The 23,516-nt window shown below is 41.1% G+C and overlaps 1 protein-coding gene and 1 long non-coding RNA gene across 4 annotated transcripts in view; one reads left to right on the forward strand and one right to left on the reverse strand.

Annotated features, from left to right (window-relative positions):
* The window catches only part of NFIA (nuclear factor I A), a 356,321-nt gene that overhangs the window by 255,387 nt on the left and 77,418 nt on the right, over positions 1 to 23,516 (reverse strand). The window lies entirely within an intron of this gene.
* LOC308655925 lies at positions 3,287 to 20,144 on the forward strand. Its single transcript, XR_014023541.1, has 3 exons — positions 3,287 to 3,399; positions 6,340 to 16,105; positions 17,007 to 20,144. It is a non-coding gene; the product is annotated as an uncharacterized lncRNA (long non-coding RNA).

The following is a 23,516-nucleotide window of genomic DNA, read 5'->3' on the forward strand; positions in this document are numbered from 1 at the left end:
AACATAAATGTTCAAATTTTGAAATGGAGATTAGGGGCAGGTATGGGGACAGACAAGGGCAAAGATGCCAGATGAAAATTACCAACACCTCCTTGGAATGGTAAATGTGACACATTCCCATGGGTGATTTATGGAATTTCCTCTTTAGATCAGAAGTACCTCCCAAACCACCTCAGCATTTCCAGTAAATGAAGTAAAAAATGAAAATATACACAAATCCCTTCTTATTTTAACATTTCAAACCTCAATAAAAGCTCCATTCCACATGGTGGCCTAAAATTAGACAGTAGACTAAAGAAAGAGAAGGAAGTTTTTTATTGGGTTATTTTTAAGATGCTTCAAAGCTTCTTTGGTCCTTTTTTTGTTAAGTCTTAAGTCACACTTTGGAAAAAGGATATAGATCCTGCAGGGCAAACTGAACTCCAAACGCACACACTCAGAAGAGTGCTAGGATTACTTGGCCTCAAGAAGAAAATGTTTGGTTTCCTAATGACTTAGCAATATTTGTCAACCAAGGCACAGTGAAATATACTCCCATTTGGGGGGAGCCAGGATGGGGCCAGGGGACAGAGAGGGGAGGAGAGGGAGCTTGATTTGAATGCCACTGGGTCACCAGGTTGAGGAGGGACCAGAATCTGAAGATGCTCATCTCAACGCCTCTCCAAGGTTTCCCAGCGCAGCTACTCCCTAGCACAGAAGCTGATGGGAACAAAAACCTTCAGCACCATCTCCTGCCTAATTGAATCGGGGCCTGTAATGGGAGGAAGCTGTTTCTCAGAACTGAAATAAGTGGTGCTGGGAAAAGGAGAAGGCCAACAAACCAGCTGGAGACAAACAGAATTGGTGGAACAGGCACCCGGATTCTCCAGGGAGCAAATCCCGTTTAGCATTTATCCACCCAGGTCACGGTGAAGCCTGTATCGTAGCAACTTGCGACTTTAAACACTACTATTCATTTGGTCATTAGTTTCTCTTGGTTCCTTTCACTTTCCTGTATTTTTGATAGCCAAATCCTGAACAGAAAGCAGAGACTATGAGAATGTTGTCAAATTTCAATAATGCTCAAGGGGGGAAAAATCACCAATCTCCTAATGGTTTGGTCTAACATTCTTTCTGGAGTTACCCAGTAACAGATTAATGTAGCTAAGCACTGTAACACTGAGCTGAAGTACTAAGAAAACATGCCTGAAATTTATAAGTAGGCCTTGCTTGCTTGCTTGGGAAAAAAAAATCCCTCATTTTCACTGCCAGTTTCTTTATTTATTTTTAATTTATCGTGGTGTCAAAACCCATGTCTGGTCTTGGAAAAATTCTGGCACAAACTTGGCTTTTTATAGTCCCAGACCATTAAGATTACAAAACCTCAATTAAAAAACTGCCAGAAGAGTTAGGGGGCTCACAGGAAAAAAATGATACAAAGACTGAGGGAAGAAAAGGAGTTGGTGTTGCAAGAAATCCAGTCTAAGTCATGTAACCAGAACCCTGAAAGCCAGAGTAACTGAACAGAGCCCACGTTAGGTATGTTCAACTCCTATTCCTAACCCAACTTCCCACATGGTTTGATTCCAAACTTCAGAAGTCAGAAAATATTTTTGGTTGTTATTGTTTCAGTGGATGCCCCAAATTGGACACAATTATATCCTAAGATGTGAAAATGATAACATGCACAACAAACTCTGAAGACAGACGAGCTACCACTCTGCCCTACTCACAATTAAAATGTGAATCATTCTTGTGATGTAACATAAAAATGAGACAAGATATGTTTATCTGTTTTACAAGCAAAAGATAAGAAGCCAGAGACAGGGAACTTCAAATCCAAATTCTTACAGCAGCCCTACTCTGGAAAAGGAAGGACCTGGCCTGCAGGAGTGGTCCTGTGTTCCAATTCCTGCCTAGCACAAGGTGGTAGCACAGGGGTGGAAATCTGGCAAACAAGGGACTACCCCAAGGTGCTGTGGCAAGAATTGATCTTAAGTACCAGAGAAATGGAACTTGTTCTGATGGAGGCAGTGTCACGTGGTGACTAAGACTCTGGCCTCTGGAATCACCTGCCTGGTGCCACCTCTCTAGTCAGTAAAACCACGGTGAAATACCATCACCTTGCTCAATGGGCAGTCTGAGAGACTCAGAACACTACTGTTTGCCTGTTTGCCACACAGTAGCATTCAATAAATGCTATTATTATTATTATTATTATTTGATATCATTAATTTAATTTCTTTCATCCATTGATTTAATATCATCTTTAAAATTAAATGGCATTATAATCAGAAATAACAATATATGACATTTTCCCTTACCCTAAAACTATAAATGTAAGCTAAAGTTCTCAGAATCCAAGATGTGATACAAACCCAGTCCCTCCATCAGCCAGCACTTAGCAATTGCCTCATATTCAACGTGCCTGGTACTACTGTCAGCTGGTCAGAGGTAAGAAGATGGGAAGTCTTTCTAGCACAGGCAAATTGTGTGCAACAGCACAGCAATAGTGAACTCACTCACTTGAGTCTACTTATTCAAAAGCTGGGGAAGCAGCCTATAGCATATCTTTAAGCCACACCTTGAAACCCACCTTTCAGGCTGGCAGGTCCCGAGGCCATGTGCTCCCCAGGTAGACAGCAGAGAGGTTAGAGGGACAAGCTGCTGTCTGAAGGCCTGGCCCCACCCAAGATGGGCCCGAACCTACAGGGCTGGTGGCCTTCATCTATCACACCTGCTACATCTGTCGCCTCCACTCCCTGCCTGCCTGGACTGGCCAAGGCTGCTGCTTTCTCTGATCCACAGAGAACCACTCTCTCCTGGAGCCCTCAACCTGCTCCACCTCTGACTTCAGAATTTTGACTTCATCACAAACATCTGCTTGGTCCCTTACTTCCCTGAATGCCCAACCAGCTATGATGCCTCCAGATTTTCAAGGGGCATCAAATTGATCTTTTTTTTTACATTTATAAAATATCATTTTCAAAATTAGTCCATTTAATAGGTTATGACTATCCTTATTCTATAGATGAGGAAATACGCACTGTACCTAAATAATTTGCCCCTGGATGGAATCAGACAAACAGGGCTTTGAATACCAGCTCAAATTATAATTCATATGACCTTAAGTCATTTATTTAACTTGGAAAAAATACAAAGTAGATACGATAGCAATAGTTAATGGGAAAATGATGAATAAAACTGTCCCCAACTATTAATGAATGAAATTTTCAGATATATTGCATAGTTGATTACTACTACAGAAGAATAGATTTCTACCACAATGCCCTTTATTAATTTACAGAATTCACCTACGTGAAGATGATGACGACAATGATCATAGCACAGAGTTCAATAATGTGCCTGATGTCAAACAGCAACTGAGAGCAGGGTGAGGATTTGAACCCAGATTAACAGGTGATTCTGCCTTACGATTCAAGAGTGAATGTATCAACTCACAGGGGAAAAACAAAAATTTTTTTTCAAGCCAAAATAAAAAAGAAAGAAAAGAAAAGAAGAAAAGAAATCTCTAGTATCTTGTTCTTAGTTCCCAGTATATATCTTGCTCTGCAGTACACCACACAATAGACGCTTTTGTTCAGCTCGGCAGGGCTATTTATACCTTGTAACTCTGGGTGCTTTTGGGGACTGTGTTTTTCCTCCTCTGAAATCTAAAGATGGTCATGAAAAAAAGTTCAAGGATAAGCTAACTATGTTTCAGGTCACCAACTGGCCAAACCAGACCCACCATCTCTGGGAACACAGACTCCACCTCCACCAGGAAGGAAAATAAGAAAGGTGCTCCGCCTCCCCAAGCAGGGGTCCTCTTCCTGATCCCACAGAGAGAACAGGCACAGTCCACTCCCACTCAGATCCACCTCAACCAGAGACAAGGACACTGGGCCGAAAAGAGTCAGCCATGTTTATTTTATTTATTTATTTAAGGTACTGGGGATGGAACCCAGAGCCTCAAACATTAGGCAAGTGCTATACCACTGAACTATCTCCTGGCTCAATAATAATGTACTTTTTACCATTTGGGGTGAAAGGGTGCCCGGGATCAAATCAGGGATTTCATGAACACCAGACAAGCACTCTATCACCCCAGTCCTTCAACCCTGGTTTTCAGCAAGCACAGGACATTTGAAACAGGAATATCTAAATAATTATGAAATCTTCCAGGCAGGGAAGGCATTAAATGCTTTTTAAAAATCTCACACACAGGAATAAGACTCAGAGGCAAATCATGGCAATCAGTACCTCTCTACTGTTGTAGATAAGCAGGCACAGAGGACCGGCCAGTCTGTGGCACTGAATATGTGGAGGAAAGGAACAGATCTTCCCGAGACTGTTCTCTGACACCGCTGAGTGAGTGGGTGGCAATACTGAGTCTAAAGAAGTGCATCTCCATGCTACCACCACAGCTCCTCACACTTCCCCAGGAAAACAAACTGACTCACAGATGCATTGATTTCTGAGTTGAAATATAAAATGGGAAGGGTAATTTTTAAATTACTAAGGCAGTTTCAGCAGTCAGAGAGGCAGGCAGCCAAGGTCGCTGCTAGCAACCTGGGCAGCACACCATTTCAACTCTGGAAACTTCTGTCCTTGGAGGCGGATATCTCCGTATGGATGCTAACACCGAAAGGGACTCAGCCAGGTCACAAGGATCACAGATCCCATTTCAACATGGCATAATGATAACAATGGTGGTGGTAGTAGTTGTGGCACACCGTCGTTAAATGCTTACCATATGTCAAGCACTTTACCTGAAGTATCTCACTTAATTCTGATCACCACCTTATAAAAGTTTTATGACAGGTGACATGCTACCAATAAAGCAAGCAGACTTACTAGGATGAAGCCACTCTTTACAGAATCTTTCTAGGGCTGCCAGATATTCTGAAAGCAAACTGTACCACTACGGTCAGCCACGGTGACTTGGCAAGGACAACACATATGTTCCAACAGCAAGAATGGATGAGATCCGAGCACTGACATTTAACAACTGTGTGACCTTGGACACACTACTTAACCTCTCTGTGGCTCAGTTTCCTTCTCTATAAAATGGAAGTGATAATGGCACTGCCTCAGAGGGTTGTTGCAAGAATTAAATGAGCAAGTATGTGCAAAACACTCAGGGTCTGATGCATTAGTAAAAGAATTACAGAGTTACTAGCTGCGATTGTCTTTTTACTATTTCTAAGGAAGAGGTTTTACCTAAAAGGAAACTTTAATCTGACTCAAATCCTACTTTCTCTAAGGTGTCTTCATTGTCTGTTAGGAGAGGCTGTTCCTCCTGCTTCTCTGATTTTAAATGTTCTATTCACACACTAATAAAGTTCTTGTCACAAATGACTAGTAGGTAATGCACCTGTTAACATGTGCCTTCCATTGCTGAATGATTTGCAACTTAAATCAGTTGTCTACCCACTGCCTCATACTGGGCCTGACATGGTAGGAATGAACCGTAATGGCAGCAAAAATAGTAATAGTTAATATTGGTGTGATAAAAGCTTTACAATATTAAATTATATTTAACCCATTTTATTCCATCATCCCAGATGTAGAACACCTACCTGTAAAAACTTAAGAGTAATAATATATAAAAAAATATTACATATAAGCTCTAGATTATAAAGTCCAATCCATTTTAATGTACACTGTGTCAATTTCACTGAAATATGACAGAAGCAAAACCACGGGACTTAATGGATCTATATTAATAGATTAATCTTTCCAGTAAACATACGATGTAGGCACTATTCATACATCCTAGACTCTAAAAGTGAGAAGACAGACCTGTAGAGTGGTAGGAGGGCCTGCTGCAGTTGGTGAGGCTGGTTAATGGCAGACTCAAGTACAGGAGACTGTCCTCCATAGCTCCACCCTCTGCACCGATGTGCTCTCTCAACGGAAAACTGAAAGCATTAGCTGAAGAAGGTCTTTTAGAAGTCTCCTGAGTATTGGTGATAAGTTATAGGATTCCTCACTGAAACTTAAGGTAAATGATGTATTTTAGAGTACTCCCATTTGCCCAACATTCCATTCCCAAAGCAATTAGGTACCATACAAAAAGTACAAAAGATAGTAGTTAAATATGACTCCCTGTGCTTATTAGGGTAGAGATAGAATGGAAAATAGTAATAAATAAATAAAAATGAATAATCAAATGAATCAACAAGAGTCTTTCAGATTGTTATAAGAACTATTGAAAATACAACAGGAGGGCCAATCTTTAGAGTACTCCTCTGGAAAGAGATCATTTGAATTGAGAACTGAAAGAGTATGCCATCCACAGCAGGGAACCAGGAAAAATGCATTCTAAGCAAATAACAGGATATCATTATTTGGCAGGTTCCAAAAATCCAAAGGAGACCAGTATGGCTGGGAGCATCCAAGGAGTCTGCGGAATAAAGTGAGGCTGGACAAGTGAGTGCAGAAGCCAGATCATACAGTGTCTTTGTGGGCCATGACAACAGGGTTGGATGCATGCATGGAAGCCACTGCATGTTTTTAAGCAGAGGGGAAATATAAACCACTTTAGTTCTTGGAAATGCTACCCCAGATGCTATGTAAAGGAGCAATGGAGGAAGAAAAGGGAATATGCAGGATTACAGAAGCAGTTTGAGTAAAGATAATAGTAGCTAGAACTAGTGGTAGTCCATTTTTTTTCCTTTTGGTTGAAAAATTTCACACACACACACACACACACACAAAATGGAGATGTGTTTTATACTTATTCCGGTTGTTTATTCAAGTTCAATTTCTAACGTCTTTAGAGCCTAGAGGAATCTTAGATCTCTTCTGTAATGACCTCATTGCACAGATGTGGTATAGAGGACATCCATGACTTGCTAATGTCATACACAAAAATTAACAGCAGACTTTAGTCAAAGTCAGACGTCACAGGACAAAGGCACAATAAAACAGGTAAGTTGACAAAAGTTTTCTGTTGCTCCGAACAAGTCTGCTAAAATTCCCACATGTGGAATTTGCAACTCTCCTTAGATTTTAAAATCTTTTCTTGGTGGTTAAATGTCACATTGTTTTTCATAACGACACATAGATGGAGCCTGCAGGGTTAAAAGAATGCAAGTGAAGTCAAGTCAAAGAACAGGGTGCTCTGTCTGGGAAAAGTTCATAAAAGTAATTTTTAAACTCCTCCGTTTTCCTTCAGCTACTTCCTCTGGGTTTCAGTGCAAATTATACCTTACCCTCTAGGTTGCATTTTGCCATTTTCCTCTCGTTTCCCTAAGAAAGCTCTCGAAAGTGACAATGCGTTTGTCAAAGAGGCCAGTATGAAGTTCCTGTGAGTTCCTGCTCTCTTGGAGCACGGCTCCTATCACACAATAATGTGTTATTTTGTTGAATTTTGGCATCCATCTAGCTTGTTTGGTCAGAAGCCAAAAAATTAGAGTGTGTCGGTCCACCAGTTTCTCAGCAGAGCAGCTCTCTTCTCACCCAGCGAGTGTGCTGTACCCTTGGCCTCTGGCCAAGAAGGGAAATCCATTTTACATAAAGAATGCACAAAGCTCAAGTGCTCAGAGACTTTTTACCTACTAAAATAACTTTATGGACAAATGCCAGTCTGCTAGACACATTCTGCAGGAACATTTGGCATGCAAAACAAGGTAAAGCACTCGAGGTGGCAAGGCTCTGGAGGCGAGGAAATGGCCGTGCGTGCCCTCGTGGCGCATCACGTGGCCCAGCCCGGCGGCCTGATTGGCTGCGGCCCGGAGCTCAGCCGCCATGTAAGGAGCGGCACGTCGCCCTTCGCCGGCTGCTTAAAATGGCGGCCGGAGACCACGGGGCGGCCTCTCTCGGCCTCCGTCCCCGCCAGCTTTTTGTTGATGGTGGTTTTGTTGTTTTTGTTTGTGTTTGTGTTTTCATAAACCTTGCGGGTTTGAGTAGAAACAGATTTCTCACGACTTGCTTCTCCGGCTCAATTTCACAGTTCGGCATACACTCAGGCTCTGTCAAAAGCTTGACAGTGTTCCAGGGAAAATATTAACTGTAAACTTTCCAAGAGGAATTAAAGGAGCAGGCAGGAACGTCGGAGGAGGGCGGCCCGCCTCGGGACGCAGCTCCCCGGGCTGCACGTGCACACGCTCTGGGAAGCAGCACGCAGCCGGCGCTCAGATGACCTCTGGAGTGGCCCCACCTCGCCGGTCGGTGGGAAGGAAGGGGGAAAACAGACGCATCCTCCTGGGCGAAAAGGCACGGAGGTCCCCCTCTCCCTCCCAGGCCTGACCAGTTGAACACTGCACACTCTGATGTATAAATATTTGCCTCTGGCTAAAGTTCAAGCAGCCCTGTGTGGCTGCCAGACACAACAGAAAACCAACATCCAAGGGAAAGTGTTTACTGCAGTGGTGGCCAAAGGAGCAACTGCCAGCAGAAGGTCGTATCTGATTGGCCTGGCCTGGCTGTGGTGTTATCATAAAGCACCTGGCCACCAGCCACTGGCCACCCGGGTGCTCCTACCCTGTTAGTAATGACCATGTTCTTTAATGCACAGCCTGGCCACAGTTAACACAAGGCCAGAAGACCTACTGATGGCTTCACAAGTGTTCCTCCAGAGCAAGGGGCAGGAATGAGCCCAAACCAGGCAGCACAACTGTTACCACTACTGCAAAACAAGTGTTTGCTCCTCGAGACTCCCAAGGTACGGCCTGTGACCTGAGAGGCCCACTTCTCAGGTGCAGGACCCTTTACACATCTCCCCATTCCCATCCCTGAGTATTCTGCACTTAAATTCTTCACTGATTATTGGACAAATTGAAGCACTTTGGGAAAATCTTGAAAGAAAGGAAATTAAGAGAAACCTTTTGGTAAGGGGCTACAAGAAGATATTTAAAATAAATTCAGGCATCCTTCAATTTCTGTCCTCATCACTAAACTCTGCAGTGTGCCATTTTACCAGTTCTATAATTCTGAAATAAGAAAAACTGGCCATCAAAAGATTAAGATCTCTTACTGGGATAAAGGAACTGAATGAAAAAAAAGATCCTGGAAGAAAACCTTTTCAGAAAAGTTATGACTTCATAGTTAATGCTAAGCATACAGCTGACAGGGCAAAGCCTTTTCATGGTTTTCAGTATTCAGGGAAGAGTTTGAATACAATCAAGATAAGTCATAATATTTTTAATCATTGTCATCCATAAAACATTTCTATCTTCATAAACAGTAATGCACAAATCGAACCTTTCCTTAATGCTGCAAATGAAATGAGTCTGTGTAGGTGAACTGGAAAGTCACACAGAAAATAAGACAGAAAAATCAAGGAATGAAGATAAGAATTCCTTTTAAGTAACTTTTTTTTTTAATATTATGGAACGATAATTTAGGTAAAGCAAGCCAAGCTGTTATGTTTTCATCTGTTCCAAATAAAATACGCATTTGCTTAATTGAAACATTTGTTGTTTGTGGAAAATAAAGATTTTACATCCGTACACAATTTAGAGTTTCTAACTTTGAAAATTCCTCAAGATCCTGAATCTTGATTATTCCTAGGCTTAAGGAAATTTCTAAATTTGCATTTGTTGAGAAACTAAAATCATGTATCAAATAATCCTATTTTCAATTGCTTGTGAAACTTTCGACAACTACATTGATTTTGTCTGATTCTTAACCAAATGCGCCACTCAGTTTGATTTGTGTTTGACATCAGAAGCCCAGGACTTATAGTATGAAGTCCAGCTTCCAAGAGATCACAGCAAATCATGAGCAGGGAGCAGGGGGGGGGGGGGGGGGGGATCACAGAGGAATGTTCTGTTCCCAGCTGTGAACAAGACAGAATTAACTCTGAGGCGCTTCCTCCTGCTGCCCTGGTGAACAGAAAGGTCAAGATGGTTAGCTCTTGTAGTCTCAGTATGAACCGTCAAAACAACATGTGTGTTAAAAATAGATTGTCTATAGGCAACCAAAATACAAATGCAGAAATAATTTAAAGTAAAAATAGTTTTAATATATTTAAATTTCAAGTACTTTCAAAGGCTGTAACCTGAAACCAAGGAGAAAAAGGACAGAGCAATACGTTCCCAAATGCACTAGCTTTACAAACTCTTAAGTCTTAAAATTTAAAAAAACAACCAATCTGACCCATGGATGACACTTTGTTAAGAAATTCCTTGGATTCGCAAGTAATTCATTGGGAATTAAAGCACAAGAGGCAAATTTACCACTTTTATTTGTTTATATTTTGATAACTGCATTTTTCTCAGCCCAATTTCTATGGAAATAAAAATACTGTTTACTACCAGAGGAATTCCTTTATCTATCAGTGGGGAATAGAGTTGAAATATTATGAGGTTTTTTTTCAATGCAATGAAATAATCAAGACATTCCAAGGTGGTATGATACATCAATTCTATCACAATCATGTTTTTTTTAAAAAAATGGGATAACTGCTGTTTTATATGTAAGTAGATACTTAAGACATATCACAGGCAGCATGTTTAATAAAGTCTGGAATTTGTATAATAAAATGTTAAAACAATAATAAAACTAAACTAGTGATGAAAGTAATTCTATCTTACAGACTTTCACATTGAACAAAAATGTATCTTCTAAATAAAAATATGATACAAATGTAAATATTCCTTTTAAAGCTGCTGAATGCATCCCTTTACTAGGAAAGGCTTAGCTATGTTATTTGCAATTCCCTCATTGCACCACAATGTACATTACTGTCTGTAAGCTCTAATTTGGCATGGCGCATCATTAATGACCTGAATGGTGGCTGTTTCACACATACATATTTAATTACAACAGCTGAACAAATTACATATTTATGCTTTATAAAGGGGATTGCCAGTCTAATTCATTTGCTATGCATGCAGGTACAGGACTCCATCTGCAACAGCATCTGCACAACAAGAGCTGACAATTACCCATTGTACAGCCAGTAAGCATATCTGGGGAAACCTGTAAGGGAGGCAGTGGTATTAACTATTTCACTGCCTCAGGTCCTGGCCCCCCCCCCAGGTCAAAATCTGTCAAAACCCTAAGCAGTGACTTATTTAATAATAAAAATCATATCCCTTAATGAATGACAGCCTAGCTATGGAAGAGAATCAGCCAACCCTCTCATTCATGCTAACTTCCAATGAGTTTTAAGATGAAAGTGACAAACAGATTTTAAACCTATATTACAGTGTGGTCGTAGTTTGGCGTCTTATGGTGAGCAGACATCTTACAGAGTTAGATTTGCAGCCCCAGAACTCAAGCACTGGTCCTTTAATAGCCCAATAACAGCTCCTGCCAAGGGCCAATGGGGCTTATCATCAGCCACTGGAGAAGTTAAATCTTTGTTACCATACTCCCAGCACACCATGTACCTGGGTGCTTTATAAAGGATGGGCCTGAAGCACTTCTCTAAAAGAAAGCACACTCTGAGCCCCTTTTGAGAGTCCCAAGACCTCTGCTGAGCGTTCTTATCATCAATGTACTTTCCAGCTAAGCCACAACTAAAAGCTGCTGCTGTTTCTTTTGGTAATAAAGTCCTACTCACTAGTGCTGCAACCGCATCTTAAATGGCTGTAGGACTTTCCTATGTTTAATTTAATATATCCAATGAGTAATATAAATATTCTGGACCATCACTTCTACTTCAAAACCCAAAGAGGAAGAATTAAGAGTCAGCCAATCAATAGTGAGGTTTCCCATTATCGTTTAAGGCTTTTGCTAGGCAATAAAGAGGCTCCATGGTGATGGCCCCTAAAAGCTCCTCACGGCGTCTTTGCCTCCTCAGGCCGCAAAATCAAAGCATGAGTCAGAGGTGTGGGTATTTTTAATGTCCCCTCTTGAGTGATGGAGTTCAAGCCAGGGGCTAACTGGGGTGGGTAGGGTGAAGGAACAGAAGACCCTGCATTACCCTGGATGGCCAGGGACACAGTCAAGTACTGGCTGCTTGCTGTGTGACACCTAGGAGGTATGCAAGTCCTAAAGAAAGGATACCAACATGCCCTCTCTATTTCTACAATCCCTGAGGCCCAAATTCACATTATGTGTAAAGAATCCTGATTCAGGTGCTATCAGCCACCTATGAAAAGAGTAGACCTTTGGTTAGAAAATTAACTCAGAGTGATAGAGCTGAAAATCTCTCTAGCCTCATTCTAAAGGCCAAAGGACCTTTAAGAGGGCCAGTGCTTGGTCTATTGGATATAAATCCAAATCAGCTTTCACCAGAAAAAAATCTCTGCGCTCTCAAGAGGGAGGAACAGGAGATTCACTCTCACCCTGGTGCCAGATGGAAGTTACCAGCTCTCTCTGGGCCAGAAACCAAGCCAGGAAGAGCCTCCACTGGGTTTGAATTCTCTTACCCTTGACTTCCAAAGTGTCAGAATACTTGAGAATAGGCTTTCTGAGCTGTCAAGATAACACTCTTCAGATGCTTCTCCTAAAGCAAAGCGATGCCCTCAAAATTCTACCAGCACCTAGCACTCCAGCAGATCCAAAACAGGGGGCCCAATGTGAGCAACACGAGGACTGCACATTGCTTCCTACCTGACCAAAGCTTTTATGAAGGATGCTGCATTTGAACCCTGCGAGGCAGCTATACCAGCTTTACAGATAAGAAAACTGAGGGCTGGGGATGTGGCTCAAGTGGTAGCACACTCGCCTGGATGCGTGTGTGGCGCTGGGTTCGATCCTCAGCACCACATACAAATAAAGATGTTGTGTCCGCCGAAAACTAAAAAAATAAATAAATAGATATTAAAAAATTCTCTCTCTCTCTAAAAAAAAAAAAAAAAAAACAAGAAAACTGAGACTTGGAAAAAATTAAGGGATTTGCCTAACACAGCTAATCTGGGGCAGAAAGAGGACCAGAGCCCCAAATTGATTATAAATCTTGTCTTCCTCCTCTGAGAATAATCTTAGTTTCACTGTCTCCCTGGTGCTTTGCTTATTTAACAAAGCTGTCAACACCCTATACCTGAATCCCCAGCCCAGATGCATCTTTACCAGCGTGGGTGCTGCCTTTCTGGCAGAAACTATCAATGGCCTTCCCACAAACTACTCACTAAGCCCTGGAGGTCAGTGCAGCTGGGACACACCTGCTTTCCACTCTCAGGCATAAACACTTGAGTCTGTCTGCCTCCAGGCCTTCTCTGTCCCTCTGTCTGTGGGGCAGCAGTGCAGGAGAGCAATCACACTTAAAAGCCACTCTCAACCAAGGAGGGAAAGAACTGCCTCTCAGCAAAATCATCACAAGTACATTGTGCTGACCCTTGGGGGATACCCAGAGAGACTGCACCCCAGTTGCTCTCAGTGATAACCTGCTCACTACACTTAGAGGCTTACTCTCACTACATATCCTGGGATTATCTCCCAAATGAACTACTTGCACCTAAACATCCATCTCAGAGTCTGTCAGAAAACCCAAAGTATAAAAGCAAGGATTATCCCTATTAGCAGTGAGAGCCTGGCTTCGGGGGTCACTGCTAACTGTAACCTCATACCAGTGTTCCACCTCAATCAATTTGTTACCAGGAAGTCATGTACATGGTTTGCATTGTCCTTCTAAACCATGGATGATTCCCACAAAGCAGCAGCCCTACCGTGGTCCCAAAGGCAAATGCTAAAGATACCTGGCTTCAAATCCTGATTCTGCCCTTCAGTTATGGGTTCTTCAGCAAGTTTCTTAACCTCAGGGATAAGCAGTTCCTCCTACATGAATGGAAAATAATGGCTGCTATATCATGATAGGATTGTGGGGAAAAAATAGGGTGTTTTTACAGAATCTAGCATATAGCCCAAATGCTTAACAAAAGTTCATCATCATCATAATATAGAAGTTAACTATGAGGCCCAAAGGATGCCAGTGATTCATCAAATGGCAAGGAGGAAAAAAATTCTCAGGTAACTCTGTTGTGTTGTTTTGTTTATTCTCAAGCCACCTTTAGTTAATCAAGTGCAATTCAAAGGCTTTAACACTCCTCTCCTTTGCTTGCACAGTGGTATCACCCCAAAAGTTATGGGTGACACTCAGCACTGCCCCCCGACCTCAGTCATGGCTGCTGGCACCTCAGCTGACCTTGGCAACTTCAAAGCACAAAGCCATCATCCACTGCACTTCTGTCTGATCTCTGGTGATCTAGGGGAAGTGGGCAGAGGAAATAACCACGGACCCACGTAAGATAAATGAGCTCTTGTAAGGTGCCATATACCGATTCATGCGCTGGAAGGAAGAGATGAATTGTGTCTTGAAGGAGCTGATTTACTATCTAAGGATAAAGTCTCCTATAGATCTTCATTAAGAATGCTAACTTCCCAAGGTTGATTTGCAAGTGTGGCTACTGCATGGGACAAAAGACAAAAAATAAAGTTTGCAAATGTCAAGGTCTTACAGAACCAATGATAGGGATGGTTTATCAAAGCTCCTCTTTATTCAGGATGGCTCAAAGTTGAGGAGGGAGATCATGGAAGGGGAATCTGACTAGCTGAAAATCAGGAGAGACTCACCTACAACATGGTATTCCAAAACACACACACATACACAAAATACAACACAGGATAGAAAACTATAAACACTAAGCAAAATATCGCCCAGCCTTCTTTATGATTAAGAACCCACCTAGGATCTAAGCACACCATGGGGTTGATTCATCATGTTCAGCTACTTTATCTTTAGAGCACTGATAACAATGGTTGTAAGAATTAACAAGATAATATACAAAACATCAATTGGTAAATAGCAAAGTGTTACGCAACTAATTTTTTAAGTAGGAATTATTATAACAGTCATCATGAATTCACTAAATACTGTTTACAATGTATATAGAAGGTGTAGGAGAGAATAACTACCCAATGACTTACACTTAAAGCTATTATTGAACTAATTCCTGATAGGCTTCTTTTTCATAAGTGCAGAGAGCTAAATATGGGATGGGGAGAAATAGTCACTTCTACTTTCCTGTTTTGAGTATTCCCAGTAATTGCCAGAGTTCCCTATAGAGAATTCAAAGGGTTTGTTTTTGCCAAGCAAAGAATGACTATAAAGCAAAGAAACAAAATAAAACAACTATCTTTTGAATAGATTTTTCTCCAAAAATCGGTCTACTGCAAATATGATTCTGCTTGTGTTAAAAATGTGCACGTTAGTGAAAAAAAAAGAAAAAATTGTGAAAAGAAAGAATATATACTTATAATTTTATAGTAGACTTTGAATAGTAACATCAGGGTTAATTTTATTATTCATCTATGTATTTTGTGTCTTTTTCCAGATTTTCTATTATTAAAAATTTCCCATTTATAATAAGAAATAGTTTTTAATATCAACACATATTATATTTAAAAAAAAAACTTTAGAAGGGAGAAAATCCACTCAGCCAAATGTTTTATCTTCTGGTATTCCAAAATCAAAACAGATTTTATATCTATCCTATAAAGTACCTACTGAGATAGAAGGAGGAGCCTGGTAGAACTGTTTTATAAGGTGATTTCAAAGGCCTTCACCATTCTGTGATTCATACCTGCCCCCCACCCCCGCCATCCTACAAAGTTTATGGTCCAATTTAAAATGATAACATTTGGAAAAACAAAAATGTCAAAATTTAAAAAAAGGAAAAAAATTAGCACCTAGGAAAATGACCCTTCTAGTAGCCCTTGGCCAGCAGCCAGGAAACTACTCCCCACAGTGACACAGTGGCTGGATGCAGGCTCCTAGGCAGACTCTGGCTGCCCTCCTCAGCCCCATGCTGAAGGAACACAACTGCTGGAATGCACCCCGTTCTTCCCAACAAGCACTTTCCATCTCCTTCCCTGGCCAACACTTTGCTTCTCGATTCTCATCCTCTGACCCTCTGACATAACCTTGTTCACAAAGTTAGTCCTAAACACTTTGTATTTAATTCTACTGCAAACCAAGCCTTGTGATTTTTCACTCCCCTCTCTCTACTGGACTAGGAGCTCCTTGATAGCAGGTGTGTGGGTGGCACACAGTAGGTGTCAAAAACTTATCAAATAAACAAGTGAGGAAATGAGTGGATATGCCGCTGTCACCATGGAGGAGACTGAAGCACCTGCAGAAGGCAGTCATGAGATGACACATGATAATAAGTAAAAGGAAGAATCCTCTGCAGAAATCCTGGCCAACCAGCCTCAGGATTCCTCTGAGGTGGGTCCATTTTTAAATACCATCTTTTTGGGGGAAAAAAGGGAGGGATAAGGCATCACAAAGATTTAGAAAAATCATGACTAAATACCACCTTAGTACTCTTCCCTGACAATTATAACGGTAGAAAACAACCACGACAATCAATAATAATTTTTCCCATTTGTAGTTTATACATATCTCATAATCTCAAAATCATAATAAACATCCGCACAGAAAAGCTTAGTTTAAAAGTCAACTATGAATAATGTTTTGATGGCTGAGTTTTCATATGCCATGTTTTAAGATATCTGTTTGAAACTCTTTACAATGGCATCGGAGAGGAGGTCACACTACCAAGAGTACCAGGATTTAAACATGTTCTTGCTACAAAGGGTGCTCCTCACTGCACACCAGGATGCTCTCAAAAGAACAAGTCAGGTCCTATTGGGTCCCACAGAAAGTTCACCCCAAAAAACCCACATTTACAATTCAAAGTCTGACTCTAGTTTCACTGGATGTGTCTCAGGCTAGTAAGACAAGACGACTATCTTCTCATCCTTCTACCCCAGGCACCTACCTCAGTGCCTGGCACGGGGTGGTATTCCAGGTATATCAAAAGGAGCCCAAACAATCTGTCTTTCCACATCATCATGTGGAATCAAAGACAGGAAACAGGCTCCTTTTCTCTTTCTCAGTTTTCAGAGCAAAAGCAGGTCCTGGCTACTCACTAGTTTTGGACCCTACGATAGCAGCTTCATTTACGCACTTCCTCCTGCTTACCAACTCGCCCCAATGCCAGGTGTAACCAGGAGTAACAAATTCTTCTAAAAGATGCATGCCATATCTCTGCCCTTTGCACTGGATTCATAATTGCGTGTGGAATTCCCCAACCCATTCCATTAAAAGTCCATTTCATTTTTAGACCACATGGAGAGCAAAAGAAACCATCTGCTACGTGAAATGGGTGTAGGCATGCATATAGCTTTCAGGGCAGGTAGTGCTGCCTGGGAAAAGCCTCCACAACAGCTTTGCCACCTAGCCTGGCCTGCTGAGAGTGCATGTGTTTCAAAATTGAGGAAGGCTGGGAACAGACCCAGGGCAGGGCTTCTATGTCCACAGAGAGCCAGGGACCTCTCCACCTGCCTAACGCCCTCACTTCTCAAGTCATCTCTTCAAGAGACCCCACGTCTGAGGAAGAAAAAGATGTGAGGAAAAAAATCAAAGCAGAAAGATAATGTAACAATGCTTCAAGTCCAGAAAACGACAGCATCCCAAAACCATCCACTTCTCTCATCAGCGCGACCCTCATCGTTTCTCTATTCACAGAACAGTATTTGTTGAGAGCTGACTGAGTACCAATCACTATACTGAGGACTTTACATCCATTACCTCACTGAACTTAGGTATGACCCTCATCCCAGCTGTACAGAACAGAAACTGAGGCTGACAGAAGGTGCCTCCTGTGCAAAGTGACATTGCTGGAAACCGGCAGAGCTGGGCTAACTATAAACCTGACATTCCCCCATGGCACACCCCACCGTCAGACATCTTTACAGCCCTGAATAGAGGGGCGAAGGAAAGCAAACCAATGGGAATAAGGAAGAGTAAGGAACTGATTGACAGCAAATACAATTACCCCTTACTCTTCCCTTTAGGGTAGATTTGAGGTCCCTATAAATGGAGAATGACTACTTTTTCACTCAAATGCAAATACCAAGAACATCAATATTGATACCACCCTTCATTTACAGAATATGCATCTTCCAAAGAACTCAGATAAATTACTGCTCTATCGTCTTCACCATACATCTGGGAGATGACAAATCAGACTGGAGAGTACAGGAGAAATTAAGAGAAATCTGAAGTATGAAGAAGTTAAGTGACTTGCCCACAGTCACACAGTGAATGAACCAGGGCAGCATGCCAGGGCATTGACTTCCTGGGTCCTTGCTTATTTTAACGTATTAGCCAATACAATTCTTGGACGTCTCACCTAGCAGACTTTCAAGTTTCCTACCAAGAGGCCACCATTTTTTCTTTCCTAGATGATAAGTGAACTTTTGAGAGGTACCAAAATGCACAGTGGAAAGAGCACCAGCTTTGGGGCCAGCCTAATATCGAGGGAGCTTACGTCCCAGGCAATTAGCGGGTATGAAAGTGTGGACAGGCTTTATAAGCGCTTGGGATTCAAGTCCCTCATCTGTAATTTGGAGGTGACAATTCTTGCCCTCTCTACCTCATGGAGTTGTCAGAAAAACTAAAGGAGAAAATGGAATGTGAAGGGTTCCTTATAAAACTGCAAATACTGTACAAATATAAAGGATTATTATTTTTGGATTCAATAGACTTTCTCAATTGAAGGAAGCCCTGAGTAGCTGGATGGTCAAGTTATGTTATAAATAACCAAGAAAAATGTTCTAATTCTCGAAACAATTTTACCAGGCTGCTCTCTCCCATGAAAGGACACTGGTTGTAAAATGAATTAAATCAGCACTCTCTGCTATCTTCAGGACATAAATTGTTACTAGCTGAGGACAGGTGGGGGAATGGCTATTTTCAAAGGCATACAACCTCTGTCTATAAAAAGCTGACCTTCCCTAGTCTAGAACACCAGGCATGGGGCAAGGTGGAAAAACAAAGGGGTTGCCTGCTGGTGTTATGACAAGAATCATCCAGCATGGACTGCCTTGTCTCCAACAGTGGTTGGAAGAGCTCACAGGCTGAAGTCAGCTTCTTGCTAAATATTTCAAGGATGCTAATGGACCCAGAAGATCAGCTGTGCTGTGCATCAACAGGCTGCCTTTATCCTAAAACCAATTATAAATAAAACTCCAAATATGGTCTGCTTTAAATATGTATTTAAAAAATATATATTCCCAATCTCCATGCCATCCATAACCAGCAGGCATCTGACTTATCTAAGACTCACTTTCTCTGGGGATGATGCAGTCCTGTGCTCTGATGATCATTTGCCATCAGAATCACAGCTAGTATAGCATTAATTCTAATAACTTCTAAAGGTTCCTTTCTCCTTAGGAGGCAGAAATTCACTGCCAAACACACTGCTCCCATTCACAAGATTATTTATGGCACTGATAATTGAATTCCGGTCACATGACTAAGGAAGACTGGGTTGAGAGGGGAAAGAACCCAACCATAATTTCTAGAGAGATCTATAAATTACTGCTTTTCTCCCCTGGAGGTGGAAGTCCTTGGAGCTCTATGGATTCTTCCCTAGCATTTATTCTAAGTTAGGAATAATCACACCAATTCCTCTCTCTGGGCTCAGTGACAAAGCTCCTACAGGAAACCCTTGAAATTATTCTGCATCAGCCCCTCAGAACTCATAAGGGGGTTCATAGAAAATCTGCCCCCTTTCTCATTGACCAAATGTTGCTGTCTCTGTTATAGCACACAGTTCCTAAGGGCATCACAGATTAGAATTGAGTATAATGGTATAATGGTATTCCACTGCTCTCTGTCCCCCAAAGCAGACACAGCACTCAGCCACAGCATTATGGGCATGGTAGCCAGACGGAGGCAGGTTCCCACAATCCTTCTCAAGTTGATCAGCTGGGCATTTCCTTCATGATTTTTAAGGAAGACCTACCAAAAGCCCTTCCTAAATAAGGAGCTTCTCCTCCCAGATCCTAAATTCAATGCTTTTACAATGATAGGGGCTTCAATGATTCAATGGAGCCTGCATTCCAGATAATATTTATCTCTTTTTATCCCTTGGCTCAAGCAGAGAAGAAATGTCACTAGAGTTACTTGGTTACTTCCAAAATATTTTCTAATTATGCTTAAAATACAAATGCAATGAATAATGTCAGTCTAGAAGGTACATCAAACATTTTTTTTTCTCCTCTAAGAAATAAATGCCTTCTTAAACAGATCACATTTCCATTTGCTCGGCTTCTTGCTTCAAGTAGACGGGCTAAACAACGTCACCCTATTGTAATACTTTTTAGCCTTTAGAATAATTTTAGCATATAAAAAAATTCTCTGTGGTCCCTTTTATTTAACAGCTTCTGAGAACACACAAAGAATTTGATAAAAGATTGAGAAGAAAAGAAACTGAGAGGGTAAATAAATCTTCCCAGGGTACATAACCAATTTGGAATCCATTTTAAGGCCCTTTGCTCTAAATATGCACATAAGCAGGCATGTAAGCATGTCTGTGCACATATGCACATGTGTGTGCATGCATGCATACACACACACACATACACACACACACTTACTCTCTAGAGAAAGGCAAACTGCACTAGCAACTTGGCCTACACACCTTCTATCCTTTGGTACTGAAGGAAGAATGTCTCTTATTCTATTTTTATTTTTTTATATGAAACTGAAAGTCTAATAACTGTTTAAAGAAACCAAGTCTGCTTTTTTAGAAGCTTATCAAGACCAAACACCTTTGTGGGTGCTCCATCAGTGATGCTGGCCTAGCTTTGTGATAAGTGTCCAGCCGTTAAGAGGGCAGTGATACTCATTCTTGTTCAGTTCAGACTATCTTCTAAAGTTCCAAAGTAAAGAAATATTTCCTATCCCACCCCATGAAGAACACAATTTTGCAGGGAGGTTCAACATGTTGCTGACAGTTATCCTTGTCCTGTAGATAGAGAATGGACTGGTAGAGGGGAGAGCCTATTCCCAGGCTAGAATACGGGACTGCTATAGTCCTCAGCATGCAGAAACCCTACACTGGCTTAAAATACAGGGAAATGCCAGGTGCTACATGCTAGGCTGTTAGCTACCTGTCAAGGCCATTTATGAGCATGGTGGGTTTCTGGGCTGACCTCAACAATGGAATCCTTGACCAGAACTTGCCCGGGAGACTTCCAGCTTCCTGGAGACCAGCCCAGGCTATATTCTGTGCTTATCTTCATAGGCATTCCTCATCCCCTGCCTAGGTAGAAGGAAGCTCTGGAGAACTGCTCTGAGTCAGAATGGCTGTTAACCTATCCAAATGCCGCCTCCATTTTAGAAATCCTTAGGGGAGGCAGGTGTGAGATTTATTCTTTTAACCTCTTTTAGGTTATGAATGCCTTTGGAAACTTGATGAAAGTCACAGCTGATGGTTTTCAGAGGCTGTACTCATATAGCTGTGTATGAGACAGGATTTCCAGGACAGCTCTACAGGCCCAGGTGAGGAGACCCAGAGAGTGCCTACCAGTTCAGTGAAATTCAGATCACCTGACTTATGCTAATTGTTCCCATGCCTTCCAATATAAATGAGAAACACCTAAAGAGTACATGGTAAGAGCAATGGAAAAATCTACTCCCCTCCAAAAAAAAAAAAAAAAAAAATCACAGTGTTACGGCAAATGGAATACATAACACAATTTTTATTTAAACCCCAAAGAGGAAAACCAATCTTTCCTGTTCAAATGATCAAAAGAAAGTTGGTGTAGTCAACTAATTTGACTCAATGAATATTTATTGAGCAGCTACCTTGTGTAAGAAGGCAGGATCTGCAGAAGACACCAATGAATCTAAAAACTGATGCTATCTTTTGCGAATTCCAGACTAAGATGGGTAGAAAAAAAGAACAAGAGATTATTGACATCACAGACCATGTTACAAAACTTTTGGTTTCTCAGGTAAGTCGTGTCTAAAGAAAGCCAGCTTTTAGTAAACGTCCACTTAACACTACAAAATACGCAAATAACCTTGAACACAAGGCAGAAAAATACAGAGCCCAATCCCACAGCAGGCAAGGTTGGGGATCCTGAACCCCTTTCTACAGTCAGCTGGGCAGTCCTAAAGAGAGCAGGGAGGGTTGGCCTTGGAATGCAGACTGAGGAACAGATGGGATTCCCTGGATAAAGACCATGGGGAGGATGGAAAGAAGAGAAGCATTCCTGGAGAACCAACTGAGAGAATGCAGGGTAAGCGGCATCCCTGAGACAAAAGTAAGACATCAAGCCTGAGGAGCAGGAAAAAAGGAGTGAATATTTAGAATCCGCTCTTTGGTGCTAGTTATACAAGCTGGGGGAACCAGACTGAGACCTTCTACGCTGCTGCTTAAGCTTCCAACAGCTGGGGGGAAACTTTCAGGAAAAACTTTTAGTATTTTCTGAATGCTTTCAAGATCCACTTAAAACTTTTTTTTTCCTGCTTTAAGGAGGAATCAACTGAAGTTTACAAATTAAAGGTCCCCTGAAATAGAGTTAGGGCTAAGTTTAACAAGTTGTTATACATGCATTTAGGCTTCCCCCAAACAGAGGCCTGATACAAGCAGCAAAACATTCACAGGTTGGTTCTTTGTTTTATGAAGGCTCATCTTTTCTCCAACAAAATTAGGATAAAACAGACTTTGTTTTCTAAACAAAGTTGGGGCCTTCCATAAGCAAAGGAAGCAAGTCTTGGTGCAGGAGAGAAAATGCTGATAAGTCAGTAAATGAAAAATATTTAGTAGCTATAACCAGAGACTTGAAAAAATTGTGCTCTATGTGTGTAATATGAAATGAATTACATTCTGCTGTCATATATAACAAAATAGAATAGATAATTTAATAAAAAAAGAAAAAAGTATTTAGAAATATATATATATATATATATATATATATATTTAATAGCTGTTTATAATTAAGCTCAAAAAACAAAGCTGTGGGCTCATAAGAAAACATACAGATTGCTATAGCCAGGGCTTAACTTCTCAAACCTTAGAAAAGAAATATGGAACCTCCAAACCAGAGGCATGAAACAGTTGTGGAGTATCCCACACAGATTGACATTTAAAGAAAATAAGTAGAATTTTTCATTGAATGTCTTCAAGCATCAAGGTCATAAGAAAATGCTGGTGTCTGTAATCTCCATATGTCTCCAGTTTAACAAACTAAAGCTATTCTTTAAGGGGATTTCAAACAAAGGCTCACCCAGCTGTATATTTATTATGAGTTAATGTTTAAATAATGTTCTTTTGCTTTTATTTAATCTTTCCCCATCATAAAAATAAAAGGGCAATTTACTGTAGTATTTTTCATGTCAAAAACTATTACCTTGTCAACTCTGTCTCTCAATTTATACCTAGAATATACATGCATACACTAAGATAGACCATTTAGGCAGAAGTGGATGTCCCTGAAATCAGCTGCTTTAGAAAAAATTATGTAAACATAATCAATTCTTGCAGTTCCACAAAAGCACTAGTTGCTAAGGATTTTACAAATGGCATTTGCAATATTGATTAAGGGCTTTCTTGTCCTATATCTGTATAAGTCTACAAGCCTGTATGATTGTTAATGCTCCAATATCTAACACAAATATATTTGCCTAACTTATTTTGAAATATGAACATAAAGTAACGGATCTTTTCATGAAAGGCCCTGACAACATCCCCTATTAATACACTCAAAGCCCAGACCTGTAAGCCCTCCAGTGGTCCTTTATCCAATCCATCATGCACATGCAAGGTTTCAACTGG

The sequence above is a fragment of the Spermophilus citellus genome (assembly GCF_964194105.1).
Source record: "Spermophilus citellus genome assembly, chromosome: 9".
Classification (NCBI taxonomy): Eukaryota; Metazoa; Chordata; class Mammalia; order Rodentia; family Sciuridae; genus Spermophilus; species Spermophilus citellus.